Genomic DNA, 13,330 nt, shown 5'->3' with positions numbered 1-13,330 from the left:
CAGCCACTTACAATTGTTTCAAGCTTTATAACAGAGGACTGCCTTTTTTATAGACCAAGGATGAAAGTCTCTTGTGAGTTAAGTCTGATAATGACATCACAATTTGTAAATTAAGCTACAGTATGATTACAGAGTGTAGACTGAATAAAAAGTGCTTTCCTATGGATTGAAGTTTGTATTTTCTTAAGCTTTGCATTCCAAAATGGGCTAGCATTCTTTATTTCCAATGGGCACATTAAGCTACTTCCCCAATGTGGAAAGAAACTGGAGCATTTTTATGATACCCATGCTTCAAGTGACTCTATGGCTTAAGCTTTTTTTTGAAAAATGAAATGCTATAAAAACAAAATATGATCTGTGCTTTGAGGTACATTTGCCAGTTTTGTGTTTGCTGGCAGTAATATCTGTGGCCTGTTAGCTCAGTTGGTTAGAGCGTGGTGCTAATAACGCCAAGGTCACGGGTTCGATCCCCGTATGGGCCATTTGCTTTTCTTGATGGACAAGAATGGAATAAGCTCATCGGTGGAGTGCATGAATACTTGAAAACATCATAGACACATATATCACAAAATCTCTTCAAATACATATCAGAAGCCAGTGGGAGTGTCATCCTTTGGCTGATGAAGATTTTTCTCTACATGGCTCAGTGACTTTTGTATCAAATCAAGCAATATGGCATAACTAAGATATGCAAGGGCAAATTAATCAGTTATTATATTGCTGCTCAAACATAGAGGGCACTAGGTGTTACTAGAAGAAGAAGAAGATATGTGCACCCCTCTCATTAGTGCACACTGAAGTAAAAAAAATGGAGAATTTCTAAAGACCAGAGCACAAGTAATGGATCTCTGCATTCTTATTGCATATTTTCTTATTTCCAAATATTTGACATACTTCTGATTTGATAAGTTTAAAAATGAGTTTAAACAAAGGACACCACTGAAGATGATGGAATTTATATGAATTTTAAATGAAGATTTGCAATACTCATACATTGAATGAAAATGGTGCTTTGAACAAAAGGAAAATAAACAATGTTAGCTCCCACGAGATATGAACTCAGATGACTAGATTCAAAGTCCAGGGTGCTAACAATTACACCATGGAACCCTCACCTGAGCAATGGCATCTACTGAAGTGCGCTCATCTTTTAAATGCAAAGAAAAGAAATTCAATACTTTATATATATTATTTCAAGTTTCTAATAAGCTCAGGGATGCAATAGGTATTATGTAGAATATTTGTCCAAAACCAATGATAATATATAAAAAGTAACCTATTTTTTAAAGGAGAAGATAGATACTAGAAACCTAAATGCCTAGGACCAATTTCAGTTGGAGCATCACCCCTTATGTTATCCTAGCATTGAATTGACAGTTTTTCTGTATTTCCATATTTGCATATCAGCCACTTACAATTGTTTCAAGCTTTATAACAGAGGACTGCCTTTTTTATAGACCAAGGATGAAAGTCTCTTGTGAGTTAAGTCTGATAATGACATCACAATTTGTAAATTAAGCTATAGTATGATTACAGAGTGTAGACTGAATAAAAAGTGCTTTCCTATGGATTGAAGTTTGTATTTTCTTAAGCTTTGCATTCCAAAATGGGCTAGCATTCTTTATTTCCAATGGGCACATTAAGCTACTTCCCCAATATATATTTTTTTGTGTTAAAAGTTATTCAAACACAACTTGGTAAAACATACTAAATTTAATACATAATGGATTACATCCTGGGATTATCTTTTTCAACAATCTGTAAATTTACAGTTAAAAATTGTGTATTAGATTTTTTAGATTGATTTTGCTTAGATTTGCATATACTCCTAGTCTAAATTGTCTATTTTTATACTATTACTAGATGCCTTAATCTTTGTTATTATCCTATCTAATATTTATTTTTATTTTGTAATGTGGAAAGAAACTGGAGCATTTTTATGATACCCATGCTTCAAGTGAATCTATGGCTTAAGCTTTTTTTGAAAAATGAAATGCTATAAAAACAAAATATGATCTGTGCTTTGAGGTACATTTGCCAGTTTTGTGTTTGCTTGCAGTAATATATGTGGCCGGTTAGCTCAGCTGGTTAGAGCGTGGTGCTAATAACGCCAAGGTCACGGGTTCGATCCCCGTATGGGCCATTTGCTTTTCTTGATGGACAAGAATGGGATAAGCTCATCGGTGGAGTGCATGAATACTTGAAAACATCATAGACACATATATCACAAAATCTCTTCAAATACATATCAGAAGCCAGTGGGAGTGTCATCCTTTGACTGATGAAGATTTTTCTCTACATGGCTCAGTGAGTTTTGTCTCAAATCAAGGAATATGGCATAACTAAGATATGCAAGGGCAAATTAATCAGTTATTATATTGCTGCTCAAACATAGAGGGCACTAGGTGTTACTAGAAGAAGAAGATATGTGCTCCCCTCTCATTAGTGCACACTGAAGTAAAAAAAATGGAGAATTTCTAAAGACCAGAGAACAAGTAATGGATCTCTGCATTCTTATTGCATATTTTCTTATTTCCAAATATTTGACATACTTCTGATTTGATAAGTTTAAAAATGAGTTTAAACAAAGGATACCACTGAAGATGATGGAATTTATATGAATTTTAAATGAAGATTTGCAATACTCATACATTGAATGAAAATGGAGTTTTGAACAAAAGGAAAATAAACAATGTTAGCTCCCACGAGATATGAACTCAGATTACTAGATTCAAAGTCCAGGGTGCTAACAATTACACCATGGAACCCTCACCTGAGCAATGGCATCTACTGAAGTGCGCTCATCTTTTAAATGCAAAGAAAAGAAATTCAATACTTTATATATATTATTTCAAGTTTCCAATAAGCTCAGGGATGCAATAGGTAATATGTAGAATATTTGTCCAAACCCAATGATAATATATAAAAAGTAACCTATTTTTTAAAGGAGAAGATAGATACTAGAAACCTAAATGCCTAGGACCAATTTCAGTTGGAGCAGCACCCCTTATGTTATCCTAGCATTGAATTGACAGTTTTTCTGTATTTCCATATTTGCATATCAGCCACTTACAATTGTTTCAAGCTTTATAACAGAGGACTGCCTTTTTTATAGACCAAGGATGAAAGTCTCTTGTGAGTTAAGTCTGATAATGACATCACAATTTGTAAATTAAGCTATAGTATGATTACAGAGTGTAGACTGAATAAAAAGTGCTTTCCTTTGGATTGAAGTTTGTATTTTCTTAAGCTTTGCATTCCAAAATGGGCTAGCATTCTTTATTTCCAATGGGCACATTAAGCTACTTCCCCAATGTGGAAAGAAACTGGAGCATTTTTATGATACCCATGCTTCAAGTGACTCTATGGCTTAAGCTTTTTTTTGAAAAATGAAATGCTATAAAAACAAAATATGATCTGTGCTTTGAGGTACATTTGCCAGTTTTGTGTTTGCTGGCAGTAATATCTGTGGCCTGTTAGCTCAGTTGGTTAGAGCGTGGTGCTAATAACGCCAAGGTCACGGGTTCGATTCCCGTATGGGCCATTTGCTTTTCTTGATGGACAAGAATGGAATAAGCTCATCGGTGGAGTGCATGAATACTTGAAAACATCATAGACACATATATCACAAAATCTCTTCAAATACATATCAGAAGCCAGTGGGAGTGTCATCCTTTGGCTGATGAAGATTTTTCTCTACATGGCTCAGTGACTTTTGTCTCAAATCAAGCAATATGGCATAACTAAGATATGCAAGGGCAAATTAATCAGTTATTATATTGCTGCTCAAACATAGAGGGCACTAGGTGTTACTAGAAGAAGAAGAAGAAGAAGAAGATATGTGCTCCCCTCTCATTAGTGCACACTGAAGTAAAAAAAATTGAGAATTTCTAAAGACCAGAGCACATGTAATGGATCTCTGCATTCTTATTGCATCTTTTCTTATTTCCAAATATTTGACATACTTCTGATTTGATAAGTTTAAAAATGAGTTTAAACAAAGGACACCACTGAAGATGATGGAATTTATATGAATTTTAAATGAAGATTTGCAATACTCATACATTGAATGAAAATGGAGCTTTGAACAAAGGAAAATAAACAATGTTAGCTCCCACGAGATATGAACTCAGATGTCTAGATTCAAAGTCCAGGGTGCTAACAATTATACCATGGAACCCTCACCTGAGCAATGGAATCTACTGAAGTGCGCTCATCTTTTAAATGCAAAGAAAAGAATTTCAATACTTTATATATATTATTTCAAGTTTCTAATAAGCTCAGGGATGCAATAGGTATTATGTAGAATATTTGTCCAAAACCAATGATAATATATAAAAAGTAACCTATTTTTTAAAGGAGAAGATAGATACTAGAAACCTAAATGCCTAGGACCAATTTCAGTTGGAGCATCACCCCTTATGTTATCCTAGCATTGAATTGACAGTTTTTATGTATTTCCATATTTGCATATCAGCCACTTACAATTGTTTCAAGCTTTATAACAGAGGACTGCCTTTTTTATAGACCAGGGATGAAAGTCTCTTGTGAGTTAAGTCTGATAATGACATCACAATTTGTAAATTAAGCTATAGTATGATTACAGAGTGTAGACTGAATAAAAAGTGCTTTCCTATGGATTGAAGTTTGTATTTTCTTAAGCTTTGCATTCCAAAATGGGCTAGCATTCTTTATTTCCAATGGGCACATTAAGCTACTTCCCCAATATATATTTTTTTGTGTTAAAAGTTATTCATACACAACTTGGTAAAACATACTAAATTTAATACATAATGGATTACATCCTGGGATTATCTTTTTCAACAATCTGTAAATTTACAATTAAAAATTGTGTATTAGATTTTTTAGATTGATTTTGCTTAGATTTGCATATACTCCTAGTCTAAATTGTCCATTTTTATACTATTACTAGATGCCTTAATCTTTGTTATTATCCTATCTAATATTTATTTTTATTTTGTAATGTGGAAAGAAACTGGAGCATTTTTATGATACCCATGCTTCAAGTGACTCTATGGCTTAAGCTTTTTTTTGAAAAATGAAATGCTATAATAACAAAATATGATCTGTGCTTTGAGGTACATTTGCCAGTTTTGTGTGTGCTGGCAGCAATATCTGTGGCCTGTTAGCTCAGTTGGTTAGAGCGTGGTGCTAATAGCGCCAAGGACACGGGTTCGATCCCCGTATGGGCCATTTGTTTTTCTTGATGGACAAGAATGGAATAAGGTCATCGGTGGAGTGCATGAATACGTGAAAACATCATAGACACATATATCACAAAATCTCTTCAAATACATATCAGAAGCCAGTGGGAGTGTCATCCTTTGGCTGATGAAGATTTTTCTCTACATGGCTCAGTGACTTTTGTCTCAAATCAAGCAATATGGCATAACTAAGATATGCAAGGGCAAATTAATCAGTTATTATATTGCTGTTCAAACATAGAGGGCACTAGGTGTTACTAGAAGAAGAAGAAGATATGTGCTCCCCTCTCATTAGTGCACACTGAAGTAAAAAAAAATGGAGAATTTCTAAAGACCAGAGCACAAGTAATGGATCTCTGCATTCTTATTGCATCTTTTCTTATTTCCAAATATTTGACATACTTCTGATTTGATAAGTTTAAAAATGAGTTTAAACAAAGGACACCACTGAAGATGATGGAATTTATATGAATTTTAAATTAAGATTTGCAATACTCATACATTGAATGAAAATGGAGCTTTGAACAAAAGAAAAATAAACAATGTTAGCTCCCACGAGATATGAACTCAGATTACTAGATTCAAAGTCCAGGGTGCAAACAATTACACCATGGAACCCTCACCTGAGCAATGGCATCTACTGAAGTGCGCTCATCTTTTAAATGCAAAGAAAAGAAATTCAATACTTTATATATATTATTTCAAGTTTCTAATAAGCTCAGGGATGCAATAGGTATTATGTAGAATATTTGTCCAAAACCAATGATAATATATAAAAAGTAACCTATTTTGTAAAGGAGAAGATAGATACCAGAAACCTAAATGCCTAGGACCAATTTCAGTTGGAGCATCACCCCTTATGTTATCCTAGCATTGAATTGACAGTTTTTCTGTATTTCCATATTTGCATATCAGCCACTTACAATTGTTTCAAGCTTTATAACAGAGGACTGCCTTTTTTATAGACCAAGGATGAAAGTCTCTTGTGAGTTAAGTCTGATAATGACATCACAATTTGTAAATTAAGCTATAGTATGATTACAGAGTGTAGACTGATTAAAAAGTGCTTTCCTATGGATTGAAGTTTGTATTTTCTTAAGCTTTGCATTCCAAAATGGGCTAGCATTCTTTATTTCCAATGGGCACATTAAGCTACTTCCCCAATATATTTTTTTTTTGTGTTAAAAGTTATTCATACACAACTTGGTAAAACATACTAAATTTAATACATAATGGATTACATCCTGGGATTATCTTTTTCAACAATCTGTAAATTTACAATTAAGAATTGTGTATTAGATTTTTTAGATTGATTTTGCTTAGATTTGCATATACTCCTAGTCTAAATTGTCTATTTTTATACTATTACTAGATGCCTTAATCTTTGTTATTATCCTAACTAATATTTATTTTTATTTTGTAACGTGGAAAGAAACTGGAGCATTTTTATGATACCCATGCTTCAAGTGACTCTATGGCTTAAGCTTTTTTTTGAAAAATGAAATGCTATAAAAACAAAATATGATCTGTGCTTTGAGGTACATTTGCCAGTTTTGTGTTTGCTTGCAGTAATATCTGTGGCCGGTTAGCTCAGTTGGTTAGAGCGTGGTGCTAATAACGCCAAGGTCACAGGTTCGATCCCCGTATGGGCCATTTGCTTTTCTTGATGGACAAGAATGGAATAAGCTCATTGGTGGAGTGCATGAATACTTGAAAACATCATAGACACATATATCACAAAATCTCTTCAAATACTTATCAGAAGCCAGTGGGAGTGTCATCCTTTGGCTGATGAAGATTTTTCTCTACATGGCTCAGTGACTTTTGTCTCAAATCAAGCAATATGGCATAACTAAGATATGCAAGGGCAAATGAATCAGTTATTATATTGCTGCTCAAACATAGAGGGCACTAGGTGTTACTAGAAGAAGAAGAAGATATGTGCTCCCCTCTCATTAGTGCACACTGAAGTAAAAAAATTGAGTATTTCTAAAGACCAGAGCACAAGTAATGGATCTCTGCATTCTTATTGCATCTTTTCTTATTTCCAAATATTTGTCATACTTCTGATTTGATAAGTTTAAAAATGAGTTTAAACAAAGGAAACCACTGAAGATGATGGAATTTATATGAATTTTAAATGAAGATTTGCAATACTCATACATTGAATGAAAATGGAGCTTTGAACAAAAGGAAAATAAACAATGTTAGCTTCCACGAGATATGAATCCAGATGACTAGATTCAAAGTCCAGGGTGCTAACAATTACACCATGGAACCCTAACCTGAGCAATGGCATCTACTGAAGTGCGCTCATCTTTTAAATGCAAAGAAAAGAAATTCAATACTTTATATATATTATTTCAAGTTTCTAATAAGCTCAGGGATGCAATAGGTATTATGTAGAATATTTGTCCAAAACCAATGATAATATATAAAAAGTAACCTATTTTTTAAAGGAGGAGATAGATACTAGAAACCTAAATGCCTAGGACCAATTTCAATTGGAGCATCACCCCTTATGTTATCCTAGCATTGAATTGACAGTTTTTCTGTATTTCCATATTTGCATATCAGCCACTTACAATTGTTTCAAGCTTTATAACAGAGGACTGCCTTTTTTATAGACCAAGGATGAAAGTCTCTTGTGAGTTAAGTCTGATAATGACATCGCAATTTGTAAATTAAGCTATAGTATGATTACAGAGTGTAGACTGAATAAAAAGTGCTTTCCTATGGATTGAAGTTTGTATTTTCTTAAGATTTGCATTCCAAAATGGGCTAGCATTCTTTATTTCCAATGGGCACATTAAGCTACTTCCCCAATATATATTTTTTTGTGTTAAAAGTTATTCATACACAACTTGGTAAAACATACTAAATTTAATACATAATGGATTACATCCTGGGATTATCTTTTTCAACAATCTGTAAATTTACAATTAAAAAGTGTGTATTAGATTTTTTAGATTGATTTTGCTTAGATTTGCATATACTCCTTGTCTAAATTGTCTATTTTTATACTATTAGTAGATGCCTTAATCTTTGTTATTATCCTATCTAATATTTATTTTTATTTTGTAATGTGGAAATAAACTGGAGCATTTTTATGATACCCATGCTTCAAGTGACTCTATGGCTTAAGCTTTTTTTTGAAAAATGAAATGCTATAAAAACAAAATATGATCTGTGCTTTGAGGTACATTTGCCAGTTTTGTGTTTGCTGGTAGTAATATCTGTGGCCTGTTAGCTCAGTTGGTTAGAGAGTGGTGCTAATGACGCCAAGGTCACGCGTTCGATCCCTGTAAGGGCCATTTGCTTTTCTTGATGGACAAGAATGGAATAAGCTCATCGGTGGAGTGCATGAATACTTGAAAACATCATAGACACATATATCACAAAATCTCTTCAAATACATATCAGAAGCCAGTGGGAGTGTCATCCTTTGGCTGATGAAGATTTTTCTCTACATGGCTCAGTGACTTTTGTCTCAAATCAAGCAGTATGGCATAACTAAGATATGCAAGGGCAAATTAATCAGTTATTATATTGCTGCTCAAACATAGAGGGCACTAGGTGTTACTAGAAGAAGAAGAAGAAGATATGTGCTCCCCTCTCATTAGTGCACACTGAAGTAAAAAAAAATGGAGAATTTCTAAAGACCATGGCACAAGTAATGGATCTCTGCATTCTTATTGCATCTTTTCTTATTTCCAAATATTTGACATACTTCTGATTTGATAAGTTTAAAAATGAGTTTAAACAAAGGACACCACTGAAGATGATGGAATTTATATGAATTTTAAATGAAGATTTGCAATACTCATACATTGAATGAAAATGGAGCTTTGAACAAAAGGAAAATAAACAATGTTAGCTCCCACGAGATATTAACTCAGATTACTAGATTCAAAGTCCAGGGTGCTAACAATTACACCATGGAACCCTCACCTGAGCAATGGCATCTACTGAAGTGCGCTCATCTTTTAAATGCAAAGAAAAGAAATTCGATACTTTAGATATATTATTTCAAGTTTCTAATAAGCTCAGGGATGCAATAGGTATTATGTAGAATATTTGTCCAAACCCAATGATAATATATAAAATGTAACCTATTTTTTAAAGGAGAAGATAGATACTAGAAACCTAAATGCCTAGGACCAATTTCAGTTGGAGCATCACCCCTTATGTTATCCTAGCATTGAATTGACAGTTTTTCTGTATTTCCATATTTGCATATCAGCCACTTACAATTGTTTCAAGCTTTATAACAGAGGACTGCCTTTTTTATTGACCAAGGATGAAAGTCTCTTGTGAGTTAAGTCTGATAATGACATCACAATTTGTAAATTAAGCTATAGTATGATTACAGAGTGTAGACTGAATAAAAAGTGCTTTCCTATGGATTGAAGTTTGTATTTTCTTAAGCTTTGCATTCCAAAATGGGCTAGCATTCTTTATTTCCAATGGGCACATTAAGCTACTTCCCCAATATATATTTTTTTGTGTTAAAAGTTATTCATACACAACTTGGTAAAACATACTATATTTAATACATAATGGATTACATCATGGGATTATCTTTTTCAACAATCTGTAAATTTACAATTAAAAATTGTGTATTAGATTTTTTAGATTGATTTTGCTTAGATTTGCATATACTCCTAGTCTAAATTGTCCATTTTTATACTATTACTAGATGCCTTAATCTTTGTTATTATCCTATCTAATATTTATTTTTATTTTGTAATGTAAAAAGAAACTGGAGCATTTTTATGATACCCATGCTTCAAGTGACTCTATGGCTTAAGCTTTTTTTTGAAAAATGAAATGCTATAAAAACAAAATATGATCTGTGCTTTGAGGTACATTTGCCAGTTTTGTGTTTGCTGGCAGCAATATATGTGGCCTGTTAGCTCAGTTGGTTAGAGCGTGGTGCTAATAATGCCAAGGTTACGGGTTCGATCACCGTATGGGCCATTTGCTTTTCTTGATGGACAAGAATGGAATAAGCTCATCGGTGGAGTGCATGAATACTTGAAAACATCATAGACACATATATCACAAAATCTCTTCAAATACATATCAGAAGCCAGTGGGAGTGTCATCCTTTGGCTGATGAAGATTTTTCTCTACATGGCTCAGTGACTTTTGTCTCAAATCAAGCAATATGGCATAACTAAGATATGCAAGGGCAAATTAATCAGTTATTATATTGCTGCTCAAACATAGAGGGCACTAGGTGTTACTAAAAGAAGAAGAAGAAGAAGATATGTGCTCCCCTCTCATTAGTGCACACTGAAGTAAAAAAATGGAGTATTTCTAAAGACCAGAGCACAAGTAATGGATCTCTGCATTCTTATTGCATCTTTTCTTATTTCCAAATATTTGTCATACTTCTGATTTGATAAGTTTAAAAATGAGTTTAAACAAAGGACACCACTGAAGATGATGGAATTTATATGAATTTTAAATGAAGATTTGCAATACTCATACATTGAATGAAAATGGAGCTTTGAACAAAAGGAAAATAAACAATGTTAGCTTTCACGAGATATGAACTCAGATGACTAGATTCAAAGTCCAGGGTGCTAACAATTACACCATGGAACCCTCACCTGAGCAATGGCATCTACTGAAGTGCGCTCATCTTTTAAATGCAAAGAAAAGAAATTCAATACTTTATATATATTATTTCAAGTTTCTAATAAGCTCAGGGATGCAATAGGTATTATGTAGAATATTTGTCCAAAACCAATGATAATATATAAAAAGTAACCTATTTTTTAAAGGAGGAGATAGATACTAGAAACCTAAATGCCTAGGACCAATTTCAGTTGGAGCATCACCCCTTATGTTATCCTAGCATTGAATTGACAGTTTTTCTGTATTTCCATATTTGCATATCAGCCACTTACAATTGTTTCAAGCTTTATAACAGAGGACTGCTTTTTTATAGACCAAGGATGAAAGTCTCTTGTGAGTTAAGTCTGATAATGACATCACAATTTGCAAATTAAGCTATAGTATGATTACAGAGTGTAGACTGAATAAAAAGTGCTTTCCTATGGATTGAAGTTTGTATTTTCTTAAGCTTTGCATTCCAAAATGGGCTAGCATTCTTTATTTCCAATGGGCACATTAAGCTACTTCCCCAATATATATTTTTTTGTGTTAAAAGTTATTCATACACAACTTGGTAAAACATACTAAATTTAATACATAATGGATTACATCCTGGGATTATCTTTTTCAACAATCTGTAAATTTACAATTAAAAAGTGTGTATTAGATTTTTTAGATTGATTTTGCTTAGATTTGCATATACTCCTTGTCTAAATTGTCCATTTTTATACTATTAGTAGATGCCTTAATCTTTGTTATTATCCTATCTAATATTTATTTTTATTTTGTAATGTGGAAAGAAACTGGAGCATTTTTATGATACCCATGCTTCAAGTGACTCTATGGCTTAAGCTTTTTTTTGAAAAATGAAATGCTATAAAAACAAAATATGATCTGTGCTTTGAGGTACATTTGCCAGTTTTGTGTTTGCTGGTAGTAATATCTGTGGCCTGTTAGCTCAGTTGGTTAGAGAGTGCTGCTAATGACGCCAAGGTCACGCGTTCGATCCCCGTAAGGGCCATTTGCTTTTCTTGATGGACAAGAATGGAATAAGCTCATCGGTGGAGTGCATGAATACTTGAAAACATCATAGACACATATATCACAAAATCTCTTCAAATACATATCAGAAGCCAGTGGGAGTGTCATCCTTTGGCTGATGATGATTTTTCTCTACATGGCTCAGTGACTTTTGTCTCAAATCAAGCAATATGGCATAACTAAGATATGCAAGGGCAAATTAATCAGTTATTATATTGCAGCTCAAACATAGAGGGCACTAGGTGTTACTAGAAGAAGAAGAAGATATGTGCTCCCCTCTCATTAGTGCACACTGAAGTAAAAAAAAAATGGAGAATTTCTAAAGACCATAGCACAAGTAATGGATCTCTGCATTCTTATTGCATCTTTTCTTATTTCCAAATATTTGACATACTTCTGATTTGATAAGTTTAAAAATGAGTTTAAACAAAGGACACCACTGAAGATGATGGAATTTATATGAATTTTAAATGAAGATTTGCAATACTCCTACATTGAATGAAAATGGAGCTTTGAACAAAAGGAAAATAAACAATGTTAGCTCCCACGAGATATGAACTCAGATTACTAGATTCAAAGTCCAGGGTGCTAACAATTACACCATGGAACCCTCACCTGAGCAATGGCATCTACTGAAGTGCGCTCATCTTTTAAATGCAAAGAAAAGAAATTCAATACTTTATATATATTATTTCAAGTTTCTAATAAGCTCAGGGATGCAATAGGTATTATGTAGAATATTTGTCCAAACCCAATGATAATATATAAAAAGTAACCTATTTTTTAAAGGAGAAGATAGATACTAGAAACCTAAATGCCTAGGACCAATTTCAGTTGGAGCATCACCCCTTATGTTATCCTAGCATTGAATTGACAATTTTTCTGTATTTCCATATTTGCATATCAGCCACTTACAATTGTTTCAAGCTTTATAACAGAGGACTGCCTTTTTTATAGACCAAGGATGAAAGTCTCTTGTGAGTTAAGTCTGATAATGACATCACAATTTGTAAATTAAGCTATAGTATGATTACAGAGTGTAGACTGAATAAAAAGTGCTTTCCTATGGATTGAAGTTTGTATTTTCTTAAGCTTTGCATTCCAAAATGGGCTAGCATTCTTTATTTCCAATGGGCACATTAAGCTACTTCCCCAATATATATTTTTTTGTGTTAAAAGTTATTCATACACAACTTGGTAAAACATACTAAATTTAATACATAATGGATTACATCCTGGGATTATCTTTTTCAACAATCTGTAAATTTACAATTAAAAATTGTGTATTAGATTTTTTAGATTGATTTTGCTTAGATTTGCATATACTCCTTGTCTAAATTGTCCATTTTTATACTATTACTAGATGCCTTAATCTTTGTTATTATCCTATCTAATATTTATTTTTATTTTGTAATGTGGAAAGAAACTGGAGCATTTTT

General features: G+C 33.1%; 6 non-coding genes across 6 annotated transcripts; all 6 read left to right on the top strand.

Moving 5' to 3' along the window:
- Window positions 1-408: 408 nt before the first annotated feature.
- Window positions 409-482, top strand: TRNAI-AAU (transfer RNA isoleucine (anticodon AAU)). Its single transcript has one exon. It is a non-coding gene; the product is annotated as a tRNA-Ile (tRNA).
- A 1,587-nt stretch (window positions 483-2,069) lies between these two features.
- Window positions 2,070-2,143, top strand: TRNAI-AAU (transfer RNA isoleucine (anticodon AAU)). Its single transcript has one exon. It is a non-coding gene; the product is annotated as a tRNA-Ile (tRNA).
- A 1,327-nt stretch (window positions 2,144-3,470) lies between these two features.
- TRNAI-AAU (transfer RNA isoleucine (anticodon AAU)) lies at window positions 3,471-3,544 on the top strand. Its single transcript has one exon. It is a non-coding gene; the product is annotated as a tRNA-Ile (tRNA).
- Window positions 3,545-5,140: 1,596 nt separating this feature from the next.
- Window positions 5,141-5,214, top strand: TRNAI-AAU (transfer RNA isoleucine (anticodon AAU)). Its single transcript has one exon. It is a non-coding gene; the product is annotated as a tRNA-Ile (tRNA).
- Window positions 5,215-6,804: 1,590 nt separating this feature from the next.
- TRNAI-AAU (transfer RNA isoleucine (anticodon AAU)) lies at window positions 6,805-6,878 on the top strand. The gene has a single exon. It is a non-coding gene; the product is annotated as a tRNA-Ile (tRNA).
- Window positions 6,879-10,131: 3,253 nt separating this feature from the next.
- Window positions 10,132-10,205, top strand: TRNAI-AAU (transfer RNA isoleucine (anticodon AAU)). Its single transcript has one exon. It is a non-coding gene; the product is annotated as a tRNA-Ile (tRNA).
- The last annotated feature ends 3,125 nt before the right edge of the window (window positions 10,206-13,330 follow it).

Source organism: Pseudophryne corroboree, chromosome 11, assembly GCF_028390025.1.
Source record: "Pseudophryne corroboree isolate aPseCor3 chromosome 11, aPseCor3.hap2, whole genome shotgun sequence".
Taxonomy (NCBI): Eukaryota; Metazoa; Chordata; class Amphibia; order Anura; family Myobatrachidae; genus Pseudophryne; species Pseudophryne corroboree.
This window is presented reverse-complemented; position numbering and strand designations above follow the sequence as displayed.